Consider the following 27909-nt stretch of genomic DNA (forward strand, 5'->3'; position numbering starts at 1 on the left):
TCCATCATGGTCGTTCTTCAAATCTAGGAGACTTTGAATGTCCTTGGGGGATTTACACTAGAGACACATATGCTCACAAAACCCATAGGGAGGGTGAAAAAAGCAACCAAGACCAGGACACGTGTTCAACCTGCCAGCCCTTAAGGGAGGATAAAACCGAGGCTTTGCGATGTTTATGTCAACCCGTTGTGCAGCCTAATTGGCTTGGTAATCAGTACAGTAAACCAGTACATCCTCTATCTATTTATGTGATGCTCAAACACTTTTGTCCTGTGGTCATGTACACTATTTATTGTTAATAACGTGACGGCTTCCTCCTCTGCCGGTGCGCTGTTGGATCGCTCATTAGAGGCATGCAAGGAGCCGCCGCATGTTGTTGGAAATCCTTTTTAACTCAACCACACTCTGATAAACATTTGCATATGATAAAATATCACTATGCGATTATTCAATTATTTTTTGTATATTTTTTTAAAAGCAGATCCCAATGACGCAAGATATACCAGATTAAACGTGATTATTTTTGTTTGTATTTATAATATTTGGTACTCAGCCTAATGTGTGTAAAGAAATGTAATTGTCTCAATCGAACCAAGTCTATTCAGTAAAATCAAAGCACAGTAATCCAGTGAAGATAAGTATAAATATATCCGCTCGTGTGGATATTATTTGACAATAACACTGTTGTATTTTTTCACCTGATTGGATGTTTCCAGAGGACATACTATCACTCATTTTAGGTGTGCATGATCCAAAACTAAAACGGGTCACCAAATTACCCCGACGTTTGTGTGTACCTGCCCAATTATGATTGATCTCTGCAAGAGAAAACAAAGTGGTGCATTTTATTTGCATGTTAAAAGCCACTCAGTCTCCTCACTCCTCCCCTCCGCCCCCTCCCCGCCATAATTATCTCCAATGTGAAATGCTATTTAGGTATTCATAATTTATTTTCTGTGAGGGGACGGCACAATAGACAAGCTTGGAACATTCTGCCAAGCCTGTCTTTTTTTCTTTTTTTTTTTTTTTTTGATAATTGAAAATCTGATTTGCATGAAGGGAAAATCAAACACTCATTTCCATACATGAGATTATTAGAAGATAACTGCCCGTGTTTGTTGTTCCATATTCGATCCGAGCTTTCGCACATAATTGCTAAACACCCCAAATAGGTCTAAAGTGGAATTCGCCGAGCGACTGGATGTTGTCATATCTGCCCCCAGAAAGTTTCTCTGTGCAATCAGGCGTATTTGTTTTGGTTGCACAGCCGCTGATTTCCAAATTAGGAGCCCGAAAAAAAATTCATAGCTTCCAAGCTGGGTACTGGCCAACTTCACAGACTGCAATTGCAGCCCAGCAGGACGTTGTAGCGGGAAGCAGATACACAACTCTGACGATGCCAGTGGAAGCTAGTGATCTTTTTTCCTATGTTGTGTACATGAGAGATCAGAGGTGTCCTGTTTCACCTCTGACAAAACAACCCATATATTCTGTCTCTACCCCACCCTCTCTTACCAACACATCCACAAATGTCTATTCCAGAAGGACACCATTAAAGATGGAGCCTCAGCTTCCCATTTCTGACTTGAAGCTCATTAATGCAGCTTCCAACATGGGTGGACACCAGGAGATTTCCTACAACGCCCACACGCACCGACCCTTAATGTTTCCTCCCTTTAACACCCTCCCCAAAAGGAAAACATGATTAATGAGATTTATTTAGCAAGTAAAAGTGGCCTGAGCATTACTGGTCATGACTTCTAATACACAGATGACACTTTTCAGTCCCAAACATTATTAATCAATTGAGACGCAGTAATCTGTTTTCCAATGTGAATGTTTTTTTAAATATCTCCTCGGGGAGTTGCTGTTGATCAAACATGTTGCACACTTACTCACAGACTGTGGAAATTAACACTGTAGTGATTGCTTACTTAATGTACTATCCATTTTCAAATATGAAAGCTGCACTGCATGCACCAAGTGGGATGTCAAATGTTTTTGCTAATGATTGGGTTAAATGAGAAACTGGATGATGATGAAATTAAAGGGTGGGGGTTGGGGGGGGAGTAATGATCAGTCACTGTTCTTGAAAGAAATAAGGGTTTCTCCTTAGGGTGTGGTTTTGCTGTTCCCAAAGCAGCAATTTTATCAGAACTGGACAGAATTATGCTCATTTAAATGACCAATAGTAGAATCCAGAACCCCACAGTCTTTTTTTCTCCCCTCAAAGCTAAATCCAATATAAAAACACACCAATTGGCCGCACACTCACTGTACACAAGATGTGCTTCCCCAGCCGAACAAGTGACGACCTCTATCGAATAGCCGGGAAAGGACAACTGTCAAATTAAATGACATGAGGTATATTTTATTTCTCTGTGTGCTATGTATTTTCGTCTGGGGCTCCGGCGCAGGTAATTGAAAAGCATTGCTCAGCGTAGCGTATGCACTCAGACACGCGATGAGGCCACCATTATGGTTCGGCATGGCCTGCAGGGATGAAGGGATGGAAGGAAGGATAGAAGGGGCTGTGTGCCATGATAGAAATTTAGATTAACTGAGACCCTCACACTTGGCTCAATGTCAGCTCAGGGAATGGAAAAGCATGTTATCAAACTTCACATACAAACGGGACAAAATTGCTCCTATTTTTACTAGCTGTACTCTTATAAATGATTACCAATTTAATTACAGCAGTTTATGATTGCTTATAGTACACTAGCACTTAAAAAGATTCTCTTTCTTATGGCCTTGTGCGCTGTAAATGGGCAGGGAGTGTGAATACTCAGTTCCTCATGTAATAAGCATATAATTAAACCCCTCTGACAATTACATCATGCATTATCAGGCTAAGCCAGATCCATTACTCCTCTTCGATCGATAGCTCGGCCACAATCGGCCTCCTACTCTGACCACACCGGGGACCGGCAGCCAGGCAGCTGCAGGCATCTTTGCTATATTGCAGCCCCGGTAAGTGCTGTTAGTGACATCCAACACCGAGGATACTTAGCGCTAGGTATCGAAGGAAGGAGGAAGTGGGAATTAGTCCTGATGAGAATGGTGAGGAGGCGGCAGAGAGTGCATGGTGAGTCATGCTCTGGAGCCTGCAGCGTCATAGAATGCCAATAATAAAATCAGGAAAAAAAAAACAGCGACTTATATTGTGCGGATATCTTAAATCTTAAAGCTACACCAGAGACACGTTTTGAGTTAGATGAGCTCATTTGCCAGAACTCAATGAATGTGGGATATCGCATCAATTAGATGCGTGACGACATTCGCACCAGTATGTTTTGTGATGCACAAAATGCCCGCTTTCAACACGACAGGGTGGGAGAAGTGAGTGTGAGTGTCAAACTTCACACTTGACATAATCTGACACGTCAGAAATTCATACGAGTTAGGAAGTGCTGTCCACTTGGTAACCGTGTCATAACCATTTCTGATATTATATTGAAAGTCGAGAACATATTTTTGCTAGCAAAAACAAACTTATATTCCCTTGGTTCCTTGTACTAATATTTCACAAAACATACCATACTTCAGAATTAACAATCTGGCAGCAGAGAATGGAATCGAGCCAATATTTAAAAGTGTCAGCCATCTCGGAATCGGCCTAGAAAAGCGTATTCCCAGTTTTAGTGTAAGCATTGAGGGATTGGGTTATGTAAAAAAAAAAAAAAAATGGAGAATGCTCACCTTCAAAAAAAAATCATTAGTATCTCATCGTCTATGGTTTTATTGGCAGGAAGAAGCATATGCATGCCATCTGCCAGTGTGGTGTGAGAGGCGTATGAGATTATAATTTTTCTGCCAAATCCCCTACTGCCTGTCAGAGAGGTCTGAGCGGAGCGACCACAGGCCCTGCAAATAGATTAAATCAGCCCAACCTCTTTCTGGCTCCATCTGCTTTCCCCCTCGTTCTCACTGGCCGCCTCTCACCCTGCCCTCTATTCATCTATTCCCCTACTCATCCATCCATTTCATCTTTTTTCACCCCACCCTCCCTTATACCCTTCTGCTCCGGCTCCTGCTCCTTTTCACCAAAATTATTACATTACACATCCAGGGAACATCCATTAGCTGGGAACATATTCGGTTGTCCAACCACCCCCCTCTTTTCAGTCCCCCCCCCCCCCACTCCTCCACCACCTCTTTTTCTTTTCTCTTTTTGCAGGAATCGGCCATGGCAATGTTATTTCAGATTATACAGCTGTTAAAGCTCATTCGGAGCGAACAACGGGAGACCGGAAGCGGTGAACCCTTCACAGAGCGAGACGAGTAGGTGTTGATGGAGTTTCCAGACAGGTGAGAATTGGAGAGAAGCTGTGAAGTAGAGGCCTGTGAGATGGAAGGGGAGAGAATAAAAGGGGGGAGCCTTTAACAGGGGCCTAGAGGGCCACTTCTGAAGAAGGAGATTTGTTTGGAAGGAGGATGCAAAATAGCAAGACAACAAAAAAAATCCTATTTTACAACATCATTAAAATTTATGAAAAATTACACTATATGAGATGATTTTTGGGCAAATATATGACTGCACCTCTAGTGCCCTCCCTGTCATTACTCTGGAACAAATGAACTGCACATCAGCAGACATGCCCCCAAAAAAGGAGTTTGAATGATTGATGAAGATGGGATTCTGACATACCTAATTTCTAGAGACCCACTTGGCCACCCACACGCCTCGTAGGTTGAATGGCAGAACATCGCTCAGCATAATAATAATAGTGTCCCAATACTTTTGCCCATATACTGCTGTTTCATTTTGTTTGCGCCTCTGCGCTCCTCTCCGTATTACTTCCCCTTTCTCCTCCATTTGGACTGTGATTTTCTGTGCGCAGCTCTCTTTGAAATGTATTTTACGCTTGAAACCTTTTTAAAGCTGCGTATGATTAGAAAGTACACCTCGCAAGTAACATCCAGGGCTGCGTCTCAAATGCATTGCTCCTTGTGCACTGCTCTATATTTATATTGAGGTTTCACTTGATGAGACACAGATGGAGTGTGTCAAAGCTGAAAGGGAAGAAAGTATGAAGTATGACTAAGGTTATAATGACGCTGAGCGGAGAGCCAGAAGACAAATACACATTTATTTCTCACTGTTTTCCATTAACTTGAACCATTGAGCCTCAAACCAGGATCATACCAGATTGTTCCCCCTCGGCATGGTTATTAGCGTGCGTGTATACAGTTGTAGTGCAAGCAGGGGTAATATCAAGACTCATTTCTTCCATAATATGTTTAGCTGATCCTGTTCTGAACTCCTATTAGTAAGCAGACTGTGCTCAGCAGTGTCACACCACGTTTGACCAACACCTCCACGCTAGGCCGGCAACTCTAGCTGCAAGTCAGGCCATAGCTACTTTCAACAGAATTGTCATATGCTGCATGATCCTGATCGCATTTTGAATTAATTTACGTTTCAAATGAGATGTACGAACAATCTGAGCAGAGCAGCGGGTAAAAACAAGAGTTTACCCCTGACAGACTTTGATCAATATGACCTCTAAAAAAACACTGGCATAATCAGTCTCGTTTTAAAATTCTGTCTTCTAGCAGAGGGTGACAGAATAGATTACCATTAACAGCACTCATTCCGACACCTACACACGACAACTACTGGCTATTACTTTTTATGCCTGATGACAAATAGAGAACGGAGAACAGACACTGTGCTCATCAAGCACTTTTTCTGATGAATCACTGTTATGTCGGCGGCGATGTCTCCTGCGAGGGAGGCGGCGGTTCGATATTTTCACTCTGTCTCCTCTAAAGCAATTGACAGCTGTCTGTTCCCACAAATCGACTGCGGAGGGGGGGTGGGCGGGAAGTGGGTAAGCTGACGCGGTGAAAGAGGTTGTGTGAGAAACTCTCCTGGCGTGAAGGTCATATGCAGAAATTACGTAACCTGCACAGCTGATGCACGTAAGGGTTCTTTTTTTTCTTTTATTCTTGTATAACTACTTATAAGGAGCTATTCAAAGGAGGATGATGGAAGAAAATACGTAGAAAATCATGTAAGATTAATTAATTTGTTCGAGGGTCAAACTGTATTAACTTTTAAAACTTTTAATTGTCTTAGACAGTAAAAAAAAAAAAAATAAGATGACCAATTCTTATATAAGCCAGCTCGGGATGTTCTCAACTTTAACTGTGCTCATGAAACACCGACAAACAGGCAAAGGAAGATTATTGTTTATGTTTGGGAGGAGAGTCTCCTCACATAAAGAATTTATTATCCACTTCTTCTTCATCATCTTTATTCAAAAGTGCTGCTTTTGGCATGAAGCAGTATTTTATTTTCTGTTCTATAGGTGTCGCCATTTTTTTGTCAATAAAAGATGCTCATGCATGATTGCTGTTCCAATTCTTCATTTCTGTACAACCTCTAGATACTATTTTTCACCCCAAAACGTAAAAGATCAGCTGTATATGAAATAAAAATGTTTTCATTTATGGCAGATCCTGTCAACGAGGTATTCCACAGCAAACAAACAGCTTGAGCAGAGTCAACACAGTGTCCAACTTGAAATTCCAATCCTGCACCATCGTAATTTTCAAGACGAAACGCCCACTCCTACATTATGCATCGCTCTCCTCCTCGTTTGGCTACAATTGCTCCTGTACATATCGACCCAATACGATTCTAATAAATTGCAATGAATGAGAATGAGGCTTCCTGGAAAACAGGATTCCGTGAGATGGATCCGCCACATGAACTAATACGGCGACACACAGCGGTGCGACCGTGTTGTTCCCCCCTCCACGGGCGAGCACGCTCTGTCATAAGAGTTTTGAAATCAATCTGACTATATGAGTTATTCACACAGTCCAACATCAAAAAGGCATTACTTATCTAAGGAACCTTAATTTTCAATCCGTCTGTCAAGTGATCTGAAATATGGAATCTCATTACCTTCAACAAGTGGGGAGGGGGCACAACATAAATCATTTTATTTTCATTTTACACTGACAGAGTCTGTTTAGAAGCGGAGGCACGCCAAAGAATAGTGGAAGTTGAAGAGTGAAAGTGACAGGTGGAAAACAAGATGGAGAGCTCGGAAGTGACACCTGCAAGGACAAAGATAGAACAACTAATGAATCAGCCTAAATAACTGAAAACGCCAGTGTAGGTTCAATTACGAAGACAATCCAAAGACAGATGATGATTCTCACTCATTTCCATTCTCTATTTAAGATCTCAGTTGGGATCAGATTAGTTTGACAGTCTCAATATTCAACAAGCAGTTTCTAAAAATTAAAAAAATGTCATTGTTTGGCCACGCTGACAACCATTAAAGTACGGTATTTTCTGCACTATAAGGTGCACCTATAAACCTCCAATTTTCTCAAAAGCCGACAGTGCGCCTTATAATCAGGTGCGCCTTATATATAGATCAATATTGAGCCACTACAGCAGGCGTGTCCAAAGTCCAGTCCGCGGGCCAAATGTATATATCTTATATATGGCCAAAGTTTTAAAACGGGCCATTCATTGACGGTGCGCCTTATAATCCGGTGGGCCTTATATATGGACAAAGTTTTAAAATGGGCCATTCATTGAAAGTGCGCCTTATATCCGGTGCGCCTTATAGTGCAGAAAATACGGTACTCAAAGCTGAATCGAGACTTCAAGACTACTGCAGATAAAGTTTGAACTTTCGTAGTAAGCGTTTATCAAGATGCTCTCCATTTGAGGCCGCAACATTTACTTTCATAGACCTGAAAAAAAAATAAGACTAATTGGAGGGCTTCTTTTCTACTAATTATTCATGTCACCTTGGGAGGGATTGAGGCACAAATTGAGTGTAGGGCCTGTTTAAATCCATCACTGTACCACAGTCTAATAATTCATGTCTATTACAGAGCCTCTAAATTATTCATTTACCAGGATAATGAAAATATGTTAATTAGAGAATTGTAGTGGGGGTGGGGTGGGGGGGCAATGCATAACACTCAACCATCAAATTAAGATTAGTAATTAAGAATTAATTTCTGAAGATGACTTATTAGGACCTGTCAAGTTGTTAAAATATGAGAGGTTTGGTTTGATAAAAGGTCCCCAAAAAATGTTGATGATGCATATGATCCTCATGAGTGCATTCAGTAAAGGTTATAACATTTGCTTGTTCAGTACTTGACTTTTTTCAAGAACCCAAATAGGCTCGCCCTACAAAATGTCAGCTAAAAATCAGACGTCGTTGGTCATGAAACTGTAACGCTAATAGATAATGACCGCTTAAGAGAGCCAGATTACAATAACTGTCACTAACTTTGACTTATCAGCTGATCAACGTGGACCCTCCCTGGCCGGATATAGCGTCAGGCAATGTAGTCTGATAGCAGGGATAGTGCTGACTAATGTCTCCGTGTGCCTGGCTGGTGCCAGAGCTGATGTAACTCTGCCAGGAAGCAGTCTGTTAACAGATATTTGAGTCGCTGGCGCTGCCAAGACTGAATCACTCCATTCTTCAATGGACAATTTTTTAAATGCCTGTCCTGTGGAGATTGATTAAATTTCCCGTCAGAATCGAATGAATGACCATTTGCTGTAGTCAAGCTAAGTGAAACCTGGCCTCGGCCAGTGATCTTGTTTGCCCTTGCTATCAAAAAGTTGTGAAGATCAACCTCTCCCCCGACTCATCTAAAAATGTCATTATTGGAAAATAAATCCCTCTTCCAAAAAATGGCAAAAGTATCGTGTAATGTTGAGAAAATTGCTCCGTGTAATTTCTTAATTTCCCTTCCATTCATTTCATATCGCTTATCATGATAATTGACTATATTTATATTTAACTGACTGATATTTACCCAACTCTTAGCTCTAAAATTATTTGATTCCTACCATCTCTGCCTTCCAGAAACCCAATTTAAATCTCCTAATGAATCCCCTCGCGGTTGTTCATTTCACTTCACAGGTTTCTTTTATATCAAACAAATGGTTTTAGGTTATTCACCTGACATGTTTCGGCGGTTTCTTCCGCCTTCATCAGAGTGTCACAGATGTGATGGTGACGCGTCTTTATCAGCTGATCGATCGACGAAGGCGCGGCTCACCTGTCAGATTTGACAGGTGATTAAATAAGGAAAAACAAAATGAACTTAGTACAATTGTTGTTCATTTCATTTTAATACAAACACTTCCCCCGGCTGCTGTTCCACAATGATGACCCCCAATGACCCTGACACAAACTCACTGTCTTTCTGTGAGTAGATATAAGCCAAAGGGCCTCAACTCTCCATTGACCCCTCGTCCATACTGGGGTGAATTATGGCACCTGAGCAGCACTCTAATGCGGCAGGTCCTGACACGGAGACATGAGTCCAGAAGGGCTTATCCAGGCGGACTAATGATCCAGACGCTGGTAAATGGTGGCCAATGGTTAGAGCAACAAAGTCAGACAGGGAGAAAGAGAGCTTATTAGGGTTGATTGCCTCATCATAGTCAGGGAAGGACAAGTAGAAATACTCAAGAGCTCATTTCTCCTGGGTTTCTGCTTGCCTTCTTCACAGGCGAAGATCAATACGTTGATTATGGACCGGATCGAGAAGATACCGAGCACTACTGAATCAGACTTTGGCTTAATGTCTCTTGTTATTCCTTTAGTCCCCCACTGCTCCCTCCTCTGTGTTCACCCCTCCTCTTCCCTTTCCACCATCTCCTGTCCCTGTCTGGACAGAGGGCATGTGATGACAGAACCATCTACACAGGTAACAACCTTCTCCCGACTTTTAGTTCCCACTGGCTCAGGACTCAACAAATTCCTGGCCATGTCTTTACTCTCTACTTTCACATTCCAGCTCATCAAGAGCTTCACAATGTTTAGCCACACAGGGGTCTGGTTACATTGGACCTCAAGTTGGGGGAAAAAAAACCTGTGGGAATGTTTTGAAATCCTGCATCTCATCATTCAGTCGTCCAGATTAGTGACTGGGTCTCTTGTTTTTTTCGGTCCACCTTTCTTATCTCTGCTCAGTACTCTACATTAACGTCGCTGTCAAACCGTCATGTAATCAGCACATTAGTACTAATATGTCATTGGAGGAGGCAGTTATTGAGGATTCTTTTACTTTTTCACACAGTAGCATTGTAATGCGTCATTGCTATTTAACAAATGTTCTTTCTCTTATGAGAATCACTCCAAGCATATTTCCTGTACAAATTAGAAAATTAGATGTTCAGAATTGAAATGTATGCAGAATTAACATAAGCCAGTGAACTCACCAATGATTATTTTTTCAAAGTTTCCAGGTATTATGTGACTGAAAAGATTTAAACTGAGGATTCATGATTTGTTTAGCAACATTTTGTGAGCATATCTTGTCACCCTCAGCTACAGAACAGGTGTTTCGGGTAATCTTCTCCCGACTAAAATATGTTCCTATATTTACATACTGCAGCTTTATATCTGCAAAAGGGAAAAATCTGTAATTGTGAGAGTCCGCATAGCAGCAATCATGTTTTATACATGAAGAGAGTATGAATGTCTACAGCTGTCCTAAAGATTTACTCAACTTGTGGTCCCTTCTGACACCACTCTTTCCCAATATTGAACAATTCAGCCATATTTCCTCAGCCTTGGGGCGATATTAGCGACAGTGTGACAGGTGATATTATACTAGTACTCTAAAATCAAATTCCATCTTCCCCATCTTTGTTCGCTTTACTAAAGTTCTCATTACTGAGGCGGAGACAGAAGCACTAGAAGTCTAATTTTAGAGTGTTCAGAGAAAAGGTAGCCATAGATTTCAGCTTTATAGTCAGTGTTTTAGATGCAATCTTCTCCACTCACACACACACACACCTCCATCCGGTCTGCTTTATGAAATAAGCCTTGCCAAATATGTTGCGTCTCTCCCTCGGCTAATCTCACATCATCGTATCAGGCCTGTTGTATTGATTTCCAGGGGAAAGTAGTCCTAAATTGCTCTTCCTTTTGTCAATCTGGTCCTTGTTACCAGGCAACAGATGACCTAACTCTCTTAGCTGCCCCCAACAGCCAATACACACACCGTGGTTTTGGCATTTTTGAGCCAATGCTAGAAATGCAATTTATGACTACCTTTCCACCCCCTTTTCTGCAATATGAGACAGTGGCATGTGGATATTTACGCAACAAATAGATGAATAACTAGTTTTAAAATCAGAGACTAGTAAAAACTTCAGACATTTAAAAAAATGAATGGTAATAAAATAAAATTTCTCAATTGAAGACAATTTGTAATTTTAATAACACATGATGCTGATGCTCAATTTGTCTTCACGGGCCACATAAAATCATGTGAGGGGCCGTATCTGGCCCCCAGGCTTTGAGTTTGACACCTATGTTTTCAACCAATAAGAAATGAACTGGCCAAAAGGCAGAGGTAGGTAACTGAGATCCAGGAAGTACAAACCCTGACACAGTTTGGCTTTAGCTAGGTTGAGCTCCAGGAAGTGGTTTAGCTTCTGATGGACTAGAAGCACCTGTGGCCTGTTCACTCCCAAACAGCACATCTTTCTTTGTGCATCTAACAAAAGATAGAAAAGTCCACCTCTGTGCATAGTTGGACTGCACTCTGCACTGGATTACAAGATTGGGCCAAGTGACTAACCAGCAAGCAATGAAACCAGCCAATTAATATTGTGGTCTGCAACGATTGATGTGCAAAGATGACAAGTGAGTGACAATCCCAGAAAATCAACCTTTAAAGAGTCTGGAAAAATCAAAATGGATACATCAAGAGAAAGGCAAGCAGGAAGTTGCCAATGCAAGTCTCTTCAACAAGTTGGTTTTGCAGGTAAGGCTTGATCTCTGTACCCTGATTTATATTTTATAGTTGTAATATATTTTGAATCAACTTTCTTGGAAGACATTTGTGCCATCTGCCCACAATGTGTTCCAATTTTGTATAAACGTGTGGTGATAATCTTGGTGTCATTTTGAAGGATTATAAAAATAATGATTCTTTTTTTCATCTTGGTTCACTGTCAGATGTGAAATATATAATTTAATATTTGCGCTTTAGGCCTATTTGTTAATGATAGTGTTTGAAGTTCAAGTGATGGCTGTCAGGCTGAATTCTAGTGACAAGCCAAGCTCGAGATAAATCGTCAGTGGCTTTTTGGTAGATCAAATATAATTATCCAAACAAAATCCATCATATTAATCACATTTTGGACAATGCTGTTCTCGTTGCGCAATTCGTATCTCATTTGTCACACCTCCGCACTCCTCAAAATTGGACCAAAGGAACTCATTGGAGTAATTTCTCTTTCATTCAAATATTAAATCTCAAAGGCAGCAGATAGATGGACATGCTGGAATGGACACGCACACATCTATACATTTCTGGCTTCGGAAGTCTTTAGGGGGGGAGGAATTAATTGTGGACCACCTGCTTGTGTCACTTGGGACGCATTTCACATTATTGAGCCGCATGCGTTTGATTGGACACACATGACAACATCCAGGAAATTGGGCTGGGTGAGCGTTTGCGTTTTTGGCAAGAAAAAAAAATGCATGTGTTTGACTGAAGATAAACCCGCTGCCCTTCTTTCTCGTTTTCTGTACCGTCTTCCCTTGTGTCTCTCTTTCTAATAAGTTATTCCAAACCAATGATGGATAGGGATGGCACTTTTAATGAGAAAAAGGCAGACAAAACAGGAAATGAAACAGTGGTCGCCCATATAAATTGCTGTAATAAGCACATCTACATTAAAGGAGTGTAATAAGTTAGACTGCTTTGCTTTATTAAGGTGTGGAGTGGAAAAACAAAATAAAAGCGAACAGATGTCTTTGGGCAGCCTTTTATAATGAATAGTTTTGGGTGTCATTTTAAAAGACGCAGTGGATTTCACAGTAGATACCAATTGTCCGGAATGTTTTCATATTTAAGTCTTGCAGTTTTAGGGAGTTGCAAAATGTATTCATGTATGAATGATACAACTTGATCCCAATCATTGCCAAAAGTCGTATCTTATGATTCCCACTGAACTGAAGTCTTGCGCAATACATTTCATAGGATAGTTGTTCTCTGAAGTTTTGTATGCTCGAGGCCCATTTTTCTTCGTAATTTTGGTTTGGATTCCCGATTGAAAGACTCGATGTTCCAGTATATTTTATCTTCATAGTTAAGAGGTTTGGTGTCGCTTTGGTGACGTCTGATCTTAGCAATGCTAGCTTGATAAACATCACTGCCTTATCTTGAATCTATTTTTCTTACTGTGTTCATTAAATCGTGGCATGAGGGATTTTATTTCCCTTTTGTGGGCATATATTCCGGACACCGATCTGAGAAAAAGAAATCCCTCGCCGCCACGTCCTTGCACTGATGAAATTGGCTCTCTTTGGAAAGTAATCCAAATGTGACAGCGGACGTGCACATGCGAGTGTGTGTGCGGCGGTCGTAGCCTGAGGCGATGCTCCTCTCTATGTATCTGATCCAGGCCTAATGAAGCTGAAAGCCTGGCAGTTGTGAGGAGCATCTGCAGAGCCACAGAGTGATGGGCATCTCATTCCGTTGCCGTTTCCCAGGGGTGGGGGGGTTCTGTGCACATCTGAGGGCCCTGCCTGCTGTTTGCACGAAGACTGTGCCCCCGTGTGCCCGCACTGCAGAAGGTCACGCCACGTACACTGTGGGTGCCATCTGGAAGTGCTTCTTGACAGCCACAGTACCTTCTCATGATGTCCTGGAAATGGTGATGTAACAGTCACTTTGGCAAAATCGGAACATTCTGGTTCAACTCAGTTTACACAGAGGAAAAAAAAAAAAAAGAAATTGGCGCTGATGGGTGATATTTGTGTGCTTCATCTCTGGAGGATTACGCACGAATTAGCCGCCCCCAAGTGGAACTCCCTGTGGAGGCCAGCACGAAAAATGCAGTCACGGAACCTTCAGTCATTCAAAACAACACTTTATGGACTACTTGGCATACTACCAAGCCTGTCGACTTCCAATATGTCCCAAAACTGCAAAAGCTTCAGGTGTGATGTTATGCCATGACACACACACATATGCAAATACATGCCCACACAGTCTATAAATATTTGAAGATTTAACAGTCCAAGAAATCATAACCATTTATTGTTCATTCTTTAAATATATTTTTTTTGTAATTCCGTCCCAGGCAAACATCTCAATGGCTCATTTACAAGAACCATGCAAGTATAATATTAATAAATTAAAAATAATAATAAATAATAAATTATATTCTATATCCACCTTAAAATGCCTTACATGATAAAGGGCTTCCATTAAAATAGTACATGGAGGTACAGGTGATGCCCCCCCCCACACACACACACACACACACACACGCTTTATCTCAACTAATTTATTATTTTATGTCGGGTAGTTCTAGAAATAAATTCAATAACTGTCCGTTATCTTTTTTTTTTCATCATAGTAACTATAGTTATTTCTCCTCCTTTGCATAAGGACATTAAAATGTACATCTGGGCCAATGAAGAAATATTTTCACTCACTGAGTGTAATGAGGAGAGCACAGCTGAGTGAATGTCCGACCATTTGCTTTTCAAGCTACATAAATCCCAGAGCCAGAAGATGCTCCTGGTAAATGTTACAACAACGCTGGTAAATTAAGAAAAATAGCTCAAACTAGTGATGTTATGCTAATACAAAGATACCCTTGTCCATTTGTATCGACATTGGGACAAATATTTGTCAAATTTCTCAAATTGAAAAAAAATAATCTGATGTGAGAGGTTCCACTCTCCAAGAAATAAAATGGTGGCAAAAGGATGGCGGTCTCAACCAAATCCGACAAGCATCTTACAAGCAACACTGGAGCTTCACAACGCCTCACTGTCAGGAATCTTTAAAAGCCGCGTTACTTTCTCAACCCTCATGTCAATTAGTTTCGATCACCTCATCGTAAATCAAATTACCGCCTTGGTGTTGAAGGTGTTATTTGTCAACATTTGCACACTGAATTCATAATCTGGCCCGCTGTGTCTCGTCTCTCTTAAGATTCTGTCGGCGTCTGCTTAGTCTGCAGAAAGCCATTTGGTGGTCTATTTGCCTGCGTGTATCATCCATGGGGTATATTGAATGCATCTGACCCCTCTGTCTTTTATGGAACATCTTCTACTGGTTTCTAATTACCTTTGGTTTTATGGTCAGAGCTGTGTCATTCCCCCGCTCAATTTGTTCCTGTGAAATATAGCTTGGCCCTGGGTTCAAGTAGGAGAGAAAACAACAGAGCATTGATTAATCCGGATTCAATCTCTGTTCTCGGATAAGTCTATTCAATGATATCGTTTCACCCAGGGCACGTTCCGCTTGTTTGAAGTTGTCCTCGCTTTTAATTAATTTCTTTCAATCATTTTTTGACTTCTTGATGGAAGTAAATATTGCAAGTGTAGCTAAAGTTTTGAAATTAGGTGATTTGGTACTGTCCATTGGGCAGAGTTTTTTTTGGATCCCCCAATGGCTTTGCAAAAGTTAAAATATTTTTTATTATTTTTTTTATTATATTGTTTTTTATTCAATTATTTTTTATTTTTGTACAAATTTCTGCAGCGTTAAAGCTCATAGAAATTCCACAAGATGATTTTCCACCAAGTTGATCCAGCACTTCTGGTATTGTTTAGAGCCAACTTTATTTTATTAGCATTGTTGTTTATGTCATTTGAGTAGTACATATTAGTATAATAAAATGGAAATTAAATGGATACCATACCAGCAATGGCATGCAACAGCCAAATTGAACAGGGGACCGTCCATAAAAAATGCAAAGCTAAACCATTTGTAGGAGCAATTTGACTCTGTAAGGTTATCTAACTGCCTTTTGATAGCGCCTCACTTTGCTTTATTAAGGAAGTATCTGTCTTAGCAAGAGCAGTGAAACAATTACCAAGACAATTTCACGGCGAGGGTTTTCTATAATCATCAATGCATGCTGGGAGCCCATATCAGAGAAAGTTTCATTTGGACCGGAGATAATTCATTTGTACTTTAAAACTTGAAATGCAGCCATTAGGGAGGGACAACACTCAATCGGGAGAAAAGAAGATGTGACAATGAAAATGTGAAAACAGCATGCAAATGGAGGCTTCTGAGTTCAAATGGGTGAGGGAAATATTTTCAACAGTGGCCACTGAGAGTTCCTCATCTTACTTTGCCAAACATCAGATCTTCTCTGTCCCCTTGCCTTTGGAGCTACATCAGCCTAGACCACGCCAAATCAGCTTGGAAGGCTTTTTGGGGCCTTAATCATCTTAGAGTGAAAGTTTTCAAAAACCTCTTTGGTGACATGCTGCTTGGAGCTGATGCAGCACTTGTTACTCAACTCACAATCAGCAACAACTTCAGACAGTGATGGATCACTTTTTTTCAACAGAGATGCTTTGGACTGACTGAAACTCTTCTGGGGATACTGAGAAGGCCTGCATTGAGGTTCTGACCTAAAGCAAAATCTTTATTATCTAATCTTAGCTCAGAAAGAGCAGGGGATGGATCTCTGTATGTTTGTGCATTTGTGTTTTATTTGTGTTTAATTTTAAATTTGATTTCACGTAACACAAACATTTTACTTGTGACCAGAACATTAGGAAACATGTCTCTTATCTGAAGTCTGCTGCGATTCTAAATCTGTTCCAAAGAGATCCACAAAAGCCTGATTTAAAAAAACAACAACGAAAACATTGTACAAAATCCACTGATCCTAAACGTTACTTAAAGTGAGCACAAGGCGGCATTATATACATCTCAGCAAGCTAAGAGGAACCAGAGATGGCCAACATCAGGCCACTTAGTGTAATCTCCATTATGCATGCCTACATCAGGCCGTGGTGTTGTTTTGATGAAAACATAATAAGTCATAATGAATGGAAATGCATGTATGTTTGCGGGACTAAAATAGCACGTAATAATACGATTACCCCAGACGACGCAGGTATGCCCCCATCTAACACCGCAAACACGAAGGTCTCGCCAGCAAATATTTCCTTGATGTTAGCGTGTAAACAAATTAAATTCATTAAAGGGCTTCAGTCCTGGTAAACAGCCACATGTGTTGCGGGCCATGTAGCGGCGGATTCTCCGCTGGTATAAATAGACTTCAGTTCATTGGCCGTATTAACATTAAAAACACATAAAGAAGGACGAACATTACGTTTAAATGAGACCGTACGGATTGTACTTTCCTCAATATTTAAGTATATCACATTTAAAGCACCGCTGTCTTAATGATTATTTATGATGAATGGTTTTGGGCCACGCTGTGCTTAGCTGTTAAGGGCTAAAACGGAGATGGTACACACACCCACTGGATCCATGGCAATTACTTTGAGACAGATCAGAGGGTGTCGGCATAATGACCCGTTTCTCGGATTCTAGTCCCAGTCTTTCTTTTTTTTTTTTTTTTTTCCCATTGCTCTGATCCTCGTCCCGCCAGGTCTGGCCTTGTGAATGAAGGGGGGAAAAAATAAAGACGAATGCGACTGTCGTGGTCCGAGTTAGGGCTCACACGTGGCTCCCTTGCTTTAGCGAGTACAATTACACACTAAGTTTGATCGGCCCTGATAGACAAAACAGCAGGGGCTCATAAATATGGATAGGGAGTCTGAGAAAATAAATTAACAGGGCCTGGCCTCTCGGCTGCCCCACTTAGACTGTCAATTACGGACCTGACAGGAGCCCCGTGAAAGAACCACACAAGGATGGCACATACACACTCGCGCACGCACACACTGAGTCATTAAAGTGTGCATCGGAGACTATTGGGAAGCCATACAGCAGTCACCTGCTTCATTATCAGCAGGCAGAGTTCATGTTTTATGACATGTATCAAGAGTTTAGTGCAGCCGAGCTGCTGCAAAACATCCAATGCAAAGCTTGTAAAAAATCACAGTTTGAATTGTGTGGACATTTAAAACAATAAAATAAGAGTCAAGTGGCAAAATGGCGACAACAAAGATCAGGGCTTAGCAATGAGGGTCGCAATTTATTCTGTTTAATTTGAATAAATAGTGACAGTGAATTGCATTATGCATTCTAAAAGAGATTAACATATTAGGAGGGCAACGAGCGGAAGGACAAACGGGTAAAGACTACCAGTGCCCTTTTTGGACCATGTCGGCGACGCACATGCTTTGGGGATTCATGTTCCATGCGAAAGGTTCAACCATGCAGGTTTGATCACCTCATAAACGCTGCACAGCCAATTTACAAGGATTTGCGGACAAAACAAGCATAAATTGAGGAGATGAAATAATTTGATGCACAGTTGCCCTTGGCTGTGATTGCTTATGTACTTGATAATATCATCTATTTACTGGTAATTTAACCTCACGGATGCAATGGTGCATGTTTTGGTATATTTTTCTTTTGATGATGGTATTTCAACAAGTAACTCTGCCTGTGGTTGCCATGGAAATAAGAAAAGAAAAAAAAACACACACTTGCCATTGGCGTAGGGAAGGAGGCCACACCCTCGAGATAGGCTAATTTCAGCAAGGCTTGAAAAAGAGAGTTAAGTGTGTGGTAAATATTGTCGTACTTGATTTGGACAAGAGCATGTTACGTAATATTTTTAATGTCACAATTTTTTTGGCCCGCCTGTTTAATCTGCCAATAAAAATAAAAGCTTAAAAGGGATGGATTGAAAAGCTAGAATGGCCTGCCAATTCCCTACGATCATTAACTCATTGATAATTTTGACAGTAAATTATGCATAACTAACAGCCTGACATTTTTTTGGGCAATTTCCCCGTCACATTGTTTGGCTGTAAAATAAACACATTCGTAATGACGCGTCATTGCTGTTCTTTATATCAGATTTAGAACTTCGAAAAATGGTGGAAGATAAGGATTTTGATGATGTGTACAGTATTGATCGCGCCACCTCACATAAGTTGCCATAACAGTATCTTATTGATCCGAATCATTGATGGTATACATGAGGTTTGTCTGCCCTGTGGACAAATTCAATTTTATTGATATGGGAATGTTGGGACTATCAAGTGCATACCAAACACTACTGCATGTTTATTAATCTTTCTTATACTAGTGTATATTATATAAAGTGTGTATTTTAAATCATAGTCTGATTTTTTATCATTCAGTGTGAGTGCCACTGAAAAGAAAAAAAAAAGTATTATTGTGAGGAAGGAAAATTTCAGTCGACACAAAAATAACAGGATGATCTTAATATTAAATTACAACATCAATGTTGCTAAAGGAGACCCTGTGTGTTTGACTGGAAAACAGCACAGACACATTTTGCAGGTGTAACTAGAGGACATATTAGTATGTAATCTCATTGTAGTGTTTCTTCTTTCATTCACAGTCATTCCAAGAAACAAGAGTAGATTTGAAATCCATCCAAATCTAATTAAAACCCATACAGAGGACACGTCTGCTTTTTCGACAGTTTGATTTGAAAGATGAGAGGCTCAGGAGAGGAGGAGGCCGGAGGGGATGATGGTGGTGTAGGGGGGGGGGCTACTGTAAGCATTTCACAGGAGGCTTCATGCCGTGTTTTGCTTGAGAGGGATGCCTTTTTGTTGTTCCTGGATACGGAGATGCTTTCCCGATAAATGTGAAAATGTGTCAAAACTCAGGAGAGGTGCCAGGGGAAGTAACAGCGGTAAATGTGGCCTACTTGGGCTATGATTATAGCATGTGGGAGTGTCTGTACACTCACTTTTGGTCCACTCGGTGGCTGAATTATATCTTGTTTGCTTGGTTTGTGGTTTGTTGTTTCTGATGCATCGCCCCCAACCACCACAAAAAAGAAACAGAAAAACATAACTTTCGAAATATCAGGTTTCTTAGGGCCTCACAGATGTTCTCAAATGTTCTCAGATGTTAACAAATTTGGTTGATTGTGTGTAAATGTTTTTGTCATGTCTTTAAGCGAGAGATTGCACTAATAGAAAACAACCAGCAGAGGTGCTGTTGATTCAGTTCACTCAACTATTTTGATCTTTTAAAAAGTAATGAGAGGATCACGACAAAGTATTATGTCATCATTGTGAAGAGGTCCACCACGGCACAACTCACCCAGGAGGCGTTATTATGCTAGTTAAAATAATTAAAAGTATGAATAGATAATCAGAGTTCATACTAATCAGAGGTTGGAGAATTTAATTGATCATTGATAGTTTAAGTACATCAAATATCAATTTACATACTGTATCTAATTTAAATTGATTTGCGTAGCAAATTTTAATTATTTTAAACTGGATGCTCTATTATTTTACATTTATTGACATCCAGAGAATAAAAACATTTGTAACTTTTGTGCTCGACTCCAGACTCCTTCAAATGGTTCACGCTTTGCCGTGAGGTGTTATTGGAGAGCACCTCCACATGGACAAGATTCTATATTCTGCCTGACTACGGGCCAAAAATAAAATAATAATAATAAATCAATATTTTGTTACCGGCCTCGGACTCAGCGGACCCGCCTAATGCCCGAACAGCATTTTTCCAGCACGGTCTAACCTATCAGATCCCTGCAATTTTCAACTCTGCCTGGCGACAGTGCGTGTGCACCCTCTAGCCTCCGCAGCCCGTCGCCCCGATCCCACTCCTCAGCCTCTAGTGGGCCTGCAGCAGCAGCGCTGTTAGCATTGTTAATGGCTATTGTTATGAATGAGGACCTCTGCTCCTCTTTCTTCATCGGCGGGCCCCGGGCAGGCAGATGGATAGGCTGCTACTTCTCTGCTATCAGGACGGCCCAGACACTGGACGCAGGACTGGCGGAACAAAGTAGGAGAAATGATGCCCCAGTGGGAGGGAATAGGAGGGTGGGGGGAGTGGGGCAAGGGTGGGAAGGGGTGAGGGCGACAGAATAGGAGGGGGCAAGAGACAAGGGTGAAGGAGCAAAGGAGCAATAGAAGAGAGCAGGCGTCTCCTCCCCCTGAATACATTTGGAGCGCCATTGTAAAGCGTGTAAGAGAGGAGTGTGGCTCCTGTCTGTGGCAGAGGCCTGTATTCTCAGCAGCCTGTGGAGAAGAGGGGAATAAAAGGGGAGGGTGAAAAGAGGGCACAAACTACCCCGTTACCGGCCCCCTGCTGTACCCCTCCCCTCTTGCAGCACCCCTGCCTGGTGATGAATGGAGGTACTTGGTGAAAGTGAAGCCTGCTGCCGAGCTTTGGCACAGGCTGGGAGGGGAGACCGTTTGGAAGATCACGGGGACACACTGGGCAGACGGCGGTCCTGTCTGCATACTGTGGAAGGGTACCAAGAAGGCAGGCCTGCTCTTGGCAAACAAGTATAGAGATGGAGAACAGGGGCAGTGGTCTAAACTTGTGCCCAAAAATATGTTCTTCATTTGCCTCAGATTGATTCAGACTCAGTCCTTTGGTGCACAATGATCTAGTAGATTTTTTTTTTCGTTCTTTTACTAGAAAAGTGGACCGTTGGTCCTGATCAAGAATCAGACCCTTTTTTATTCATTTAATTAAATGACTTACTAGTGGAAAAAAACATCAGCAATTGTAAAACACAAAGGTATCTTTTTATGTCCTTTTAATTTACTTTGCCAGTATTTGCAAATTTGAAGTTCTGGACATTGGCTTTAAGAAATTGTTATTTTACAACCTTGTGAATTTCTACAACCAACTCTGAACTAAAGTTACAAAATATGGATCCCCTCTTGTAACGCCCTCAATGTCTTAATCAAACCTATTCTTAAATAAGAAGTAAACCTTCCTCTAAAGCGTAGTTTGTTGTATTGGGCCGAGAAAATGAGGTGTTGAGGAAAGTGGGAGGAGCACTGGAGGGAGCCTGGGGGCTACCCTCAGACCCGGCTCCCCCGGCTTCTCTGGATGGCGGCCATCTGCCACAGCTGCTGCCTGGCTTTAACTGCCACTCTAATTGACAATGAACCCAGAGCCCTGTGATAATTGTGGCTGCTTGGTGACTTGGGCAGGTAATGCCTCCCTTTCAGGATTTATCAGGCCCCATCTGTTCCTCGGGCGTGCTGTATGTGTGCAGAAAAGACGTCGCCCCCACCCAAACCCCTTCCTACCCCACCTTCAGCATATAACCCTCCATCTACCCCTTCTTCTGACCTCCCCTCCCTTCTCCAAGTCTTGCTCTGTCTTCATGTGTCATAGCCAACCAATATCGTTCCTTCCTAACGGCTCTTCCGCCTCCTCCTCTAGTTGCTGAGCAAATATCAGGCTTTTTTTTTTGTGAGGGATGGTTGGGGGGTTGCTTATTAGAGAATGGCCCCAGGGGTAGTCACACCCACTCGAGGGCACGGCTCCAGAACGAGGATTGTTTGTCCAATCATTAACTAAAAATAAAAGACTCCTTGCAGTTGCTTGGAACTCCCCTTTTTCCTATGCGTGGCGGTGTCAGATGATTGTGCAGTCTGTCACGAGCAACTTGAATGAGTGTTACTAGGGGGCGTACGTCATTCTCCATACGAGGCGAGGGTGGTGGGGGGCAATCTCTGCAGCGTTAGCAGGTGCTGCGTCCGATAGTGTTGGCTTATTGCAATGCTCAATCTTGATCACGTCTGTGTGCACGCCACCCCCCACCTTTTCAAATGTCACCGTCAACATCGGCGCACATTTAGCATGTCACAAATGGTAATGCTGATAAATTGAAAGATAATTCTCATATCATTCTTGATGTAGATAATTGACAATACCAATATGTGGCATATGAATGCAAACAAAAACTCCAGGATGTACAGAGCAAGATTCTCATCTGGGAAGAAAATGACAACAGGTTTTTACTCATTGGTTCATGTAAATATTCACAATTTGTATGATACAGTTGATTTTTTTTTTCTCAGTAACACAAAGTGACACCATCATAAAAGTTTTATTTATTGATGTGATGGATTAAATGGATAGTGGATTTATTATTAATTAATTGAATTATTTCATTATTTCTTTCTTTAGAAATGCATTTAGACCTTTGCTGTCTACTAAAATAACATCACGTGTTGAGGGCTCAGTTGCGGATGAATCACGGCTCATCTGTACTCTGAATTTGGTCATGTGACGTTTGCAAGCTGATTTCTAAACTGAATCTAAGATGATGGTTTGAATAGCAGGTGTTCATTGACTGTGGCATAGTTTTCCATTTTTAAAAATGATTTGAGTTTGGAGGTTTCTCTACATCGACAGTATTTTTCTTTCCTAGTTTGTGAGGAGAAATCACACTTCAGTGTCAGGCATTGTGACCCCCCCCCCCCCCTCCCCCAGCTTGAATTATTAAATGTGGTGCTTTGCCCGATATAAGAGCAATGCAAAAAGTAATAATTATAACAGGATCAGAGATGGAATATCATTTCAAGATCCAGGCAGGAAACGCACGCAACTACGGGTACTGGAATTCGGCCAAGCGCTTTTATCTTTTGCCAGATTAATGTCAGACGCTGGCAGATAACTAGAAAGTATGTCAGATCCACTTTCCAGAAATGGACAGATCTTGGCCATGTGCTGCCTAATTGTGGGCAGTGTGTTACCATCTGTCAGGAAGTGATATAATGTTAAGACAGAGTGATTAGATATGTGACGCATTTACCATCTAAATGGAGAATATGTATATTTATTTCGAGCATGTTTCACAGCAATCACATTATTCAAAAGGCCGGGGTACAATTAAGAAAGCCCATGTGGTAGTACGAACAATAAAGATGTATGAATACCTCAATGGATTATGATCAGTAATGAAAAATATATTCATATATATTATTTTTATTTTATAATCTTATTAATACATATTTTTATTTTATATTTATTTGTATTTTTCCCCAATTTTTATTTTTCCCAATTCTTTCACACAAATGTGGTGATATAATTGTTTTAGTGCACTACAAGCAGAATATTGAAATGATTGTAGGCTTTAAAGCCGCACTTGGATGAGGATCCTCTCCAAACTGTGACGATGACACGACAGAGAAGTGTGAAAATGCCCCACGAAGCCTATGAATATGAAACAGTCCTAAATCAAGACACATATTATTATAATGTGAGCAATTTCAATACTTTGGCTGTGACCAAATGGAAGTAAAAGCAGCTCTACGCGAATTGTGAGAATGGAAATACCAGGCAGAAATGTCCTTTTACATCACCCTTTTTTAATGCCTTATCACTTTTGCTGCAGATTTTGGGATTGTCACTCACATGAGCCAATGTAGGCCATAAAAGCCGCCATCCAGCGCATTCAGCAAGCAGGTGATAGCAAAACAGCAAGATTTCCGTCTCACCAACACAGTTACACACCCACCGACACACACACACACACACACACACTCACACTTTCACAAATGCATCCTGCTGACAACCCACCGCTCCTAATCCTTCCTCATCATGGCTGCCTGAGCCCCCGGGGTTTTCACTCAATCGGTGTGTATGTGCCCCCGGGATAAAATGCTGCCATGTTGCCTCCTCAGGTGCAGGTGTGAATGTGTGGATGTGAGAAAGGGAGGAAAAAAATGATTGCGAGTGAATGATTAAAAACTGGAATTAGCAGGCTAAATGCTTTAAAGTGCCCACCTGCAACCTAATACCTCCTGCGGTCTGTCGACTTTACAATCATGCATCGCGCTAATTCATATGGGTACAGTAGTTTATTGGATTCTGAAAATGTCCTCTGGCTGTAATAATCCGGAACATGTAACCTACATTCTCAATTAAATTTCCAGGGAAACATCTTGCTGCATTAGGTGTTGTCTAAGGGAGTTAAATATATTTTTTGTTGATCAATATAATTCTTTTTTTGCACTGTTAAAATAAAGGATTTAAAATCTGTTTTTGTAGATGGCGGAACTGCACTTTTGCATTAAAAACTGATAGTTGATTATTCTGACTCATTCGGGAGTTCAATTCATCTCTCTACTTGTTTACATTTTGTATATTGAATGGCAAAAACACATTTTGATACTCCAACGGCACAAATATAACAAAGTTTTTCAAATTGCGCAACCTCGGCAACCATCGAGCCGAACAAGCCTAATTAAAGTCAGCCTTCTCCGAGCACTCGGCTTCACATTATAAGTGAGGACAAAGGCAATGACATGATCTTAATCAAAATGACAAGAACATTAAAAATGTAGCATTGCTCTGCACAGGCAAAGATAAGAATCGATTTGGGCTGCTGCTGATGGTTATCACCATTAATTATTGAATTAGTTCTCCATTATCATATTATCATATAAGCACATCGTGGCCTCCTCCAGGGGCGGCTGACGGGGAACATGCCTCTCTCTGCTAATGTACATTAATGCAACTATCCGACATGCACCACTACATCATGCCTTGAGCTAAATTCACATGTACAAGTTCTACATGTAAACAAAACATTTTCTCTCCTTTTCAACTTGCTGTCTAGCTGCGTTGTGAGGAAGGGGTGTGATAACCAGACCTTCAGCTTTTCTCTGTAACAAGCACGAGCCTTGTGTGTGTTGTCAGCCTGTGATCCGATGAGCCGGCGGCCCATCACAAGCACCATGTCCCTTTAGGTGCTTTAATCCGACAGGCAGAGCCCGAGAGACCGAGGGCCGAGACCCGGCTCTCCCTTTGCATTGGCCTCCCAGGGTGGCCCCGCTTAAGGCCGGAGAGATCCCCACTGACCTCCAGGCTACAGAAGCTCTGAGATTAGCAGAGCTCACTAGACTTGGTAGGCTGTCACAGGCCAGTACTGCTGGGACAGACCAGGCTGGATTAGCACAAGGGAGAGGAGATCGACTCTTGATGCACACACAGCTAAGAGAGGAATCAGGATTCTGGTCACTGCCCACAAAGATTGCACGCATGTGGTTGTGTGGGGATGATTAAAGGAGATAAAAGAAAGATTAAAAATGTAATGATAGAGGACAACATGAGATATTTGGCGGCACGTAATTCAGGACCATCTTTTGAAAGTAATGCTAGTTTGTTTTTACTTGTTGTTCAATGAAAGCATGGAAATTTTGAATTTTTTTATTTTTGATGCAAAAAATTGAAATGATTTTTCTTATTTTTTATATTTAGTTGTGTATAATAATGGCTTTTACATTCAATTTAACTGCAGCATCTATCAGCCCACGATATTATTGAAAGTCGAGTATTTTGAGGACCGTTAGCACACGTTTTAGCTGATGTCGTTAGTCTGCTATTTGTCGCTTAAGAGACCTCGACATAGTGAAAAGTAGCACTCATTCATTATACACTCACGGCGATGACTCAGACGCTTGCCAAATAAAAAATCTATGCATTAATATTCATAGCTTCATTGGAATTGTTTTTCTTTCCGTGTCCCTTCATTCCTTTTTCATTTTTCCTTGATAACATGTAACCTACTTGTAACATTGCATATTTTTTCCCACCAAATGATGATGTTAAGCTTAATGGAACTGGCCATAGCGCTTAGACACATGGAGTGGCTGTAAGCCAGCAGGGATTCCTGAAAACCGTCGGGCGAGCACCCCTGGGGCTGCGCAAATGCCCTCCAGGGGGTGTGTAAGATTAAATGTTTAATGGCAGTCTGGTATAAGAACATTTTTTTTTTTTTAATGTTGTTCCCATCATATGTACAATAACATGTTTTTGGCCTTGTTTTGATTTTATGCAGAGCGGGTTTGGGGGATGGAACTGAATTGATCGTTATGATTTTCTACGATAGTCTCACGCTTAGCTTTGGGAGCTCATGGATTCATAGCCAGATATGTATTTTTAAAATGGCATTGGTGTAGATATAACATTTTCAAAAACACTGAATCCATGAGAGTCACAGAGAGAAAAGATGGACTGAAGCATCCATATCGGACTAAATGCCAAATGGCTTCCGATAGCCAGATTCATCTCATCTGTGCTGTAAACACACTAATTGTCTGACGCTTCCTATTTATGCTGTGTCACTTCCAATCGTCTGGTCCTAGCCTTCCTCCCACCGTGTTTAGAATTTGCGGGCGGTCGACACTCCAAATGTGGCCGCCTGGTTTCCTGCGGGCATCACTCTGACATCCCGCAAGCGAGACGAGGTCAATCAAAGCCTAATTGACTAGATGTGTATGGTGTGAAACTCCCTATTATCCTTTATAGACATCTTGAATTGTGACACATTAGAGTGAATGTTCCAAATAAGAGGAGCTTGCATGGCCAGTGCTCGAAGAAGCTTGATGCATACAGGCCAATGAGTTAAACTGACTTATTAGTGAACAGACGCTGCAGGTGATGAAGGCCTAGTTATATAAGCTTTCATTTTGCATGCCTTGACTATTCAACCGTCACCAAGTCCTATGAAAAGCAGGCTCAAGGGGGAGAAAGATGCAGACAGCCACAGGTCTGTAAAAAAAAAAAAAAAAAAAAAAAAAAAAAAAAAGCTGGCGGTCACACAGAGGGAGAAAGCCTGCAAAGATGAAAGACAACACAATCAATAAGATATATAAGATAATGAATAATGCCCTGGGTATCTCATTAATCGTAACATAGGCCTATTATGCTGAGCACGGGTTTATAAACCTGGGTCACTTTGACGGTCTTTATTGAAATATCAGCAAAGGCGAGTGGGGCTAAAACACACCATTGACTGAAAATTTGCTGTAGCTTCAGTAAAACTTTTGATAGAAGGTCATGGACTCTCCATGAAGAGCGGTGGCCATGTTTGCATGAGGTATGCTAGCAATATAGCGGATAAATCAATATATGGTCGCAACATAAAAAGGTTGGGCTGGCTTTACAAATTGTATGTAGTGCTGGAGTGTTGGTATATAAATATTTAGCTTGATAACCCACAAATTGGAGTCATTATTATAATTTTTAGGCATAACGTTATCACTATTTAACATTTATTTTAATTTGTTTTTTTTCTCCTTCCATGTCTTGTTATGATTCATTTTATGTGTGGTTTAGCCAACAGTGTATATTCATGTCATATATATAGTAGTTGGTGTCCGTATAATTATAATGGAAGCCAATAAAGGTACTTTTGATTTAGATTTTGTATAT

General features: G+C 41.1%; 1 long non-coding RNA gene across 4 annotated transcripts in view; it reads left to right on the plus strand.

Annotated features, from left to right (window-relative positions):
• Positions 1-27909, plus strand: part of LOC125981307 (uncharacterized) — a 199236-nt gene that overhangs the window by 38798 nt on the left and 132529 nt on the right. For 2 of the 4 annotated variants that reach the window (XR_011088117.1, XR_007485889.1), the window contains exon 1: positions 11383-11784. The exons of the other annotated variants lie outside the window; for them this stretch is intronic. This is a non-coding gene — a long non-coding RNA (uncharacterized lncRNA). Of the gene's footprint in view, positions 1-11382; positions 11785-27909 lie in introns of those variants that run through there. 4 annotated transcript variants of the gene reach the window in all.

The sequence above is a fragment of the Syngnathus scovelli genome, chromosome 14, assembly GCF_024217435.2.
Source record: "Syngnathus scovelli strain Florida chromosome 14, RoL_Ssco_1.2, whole genome shotgun sequence".
In the NCBI taxonomy this organism is placed as follows: domain Eukaryota; kingdom Metazoa; phylum Chordata; class Actinopteri; order Syngnathiformes; family Syngnathidae; genus Syngnathus; species Syngnathus scovelli.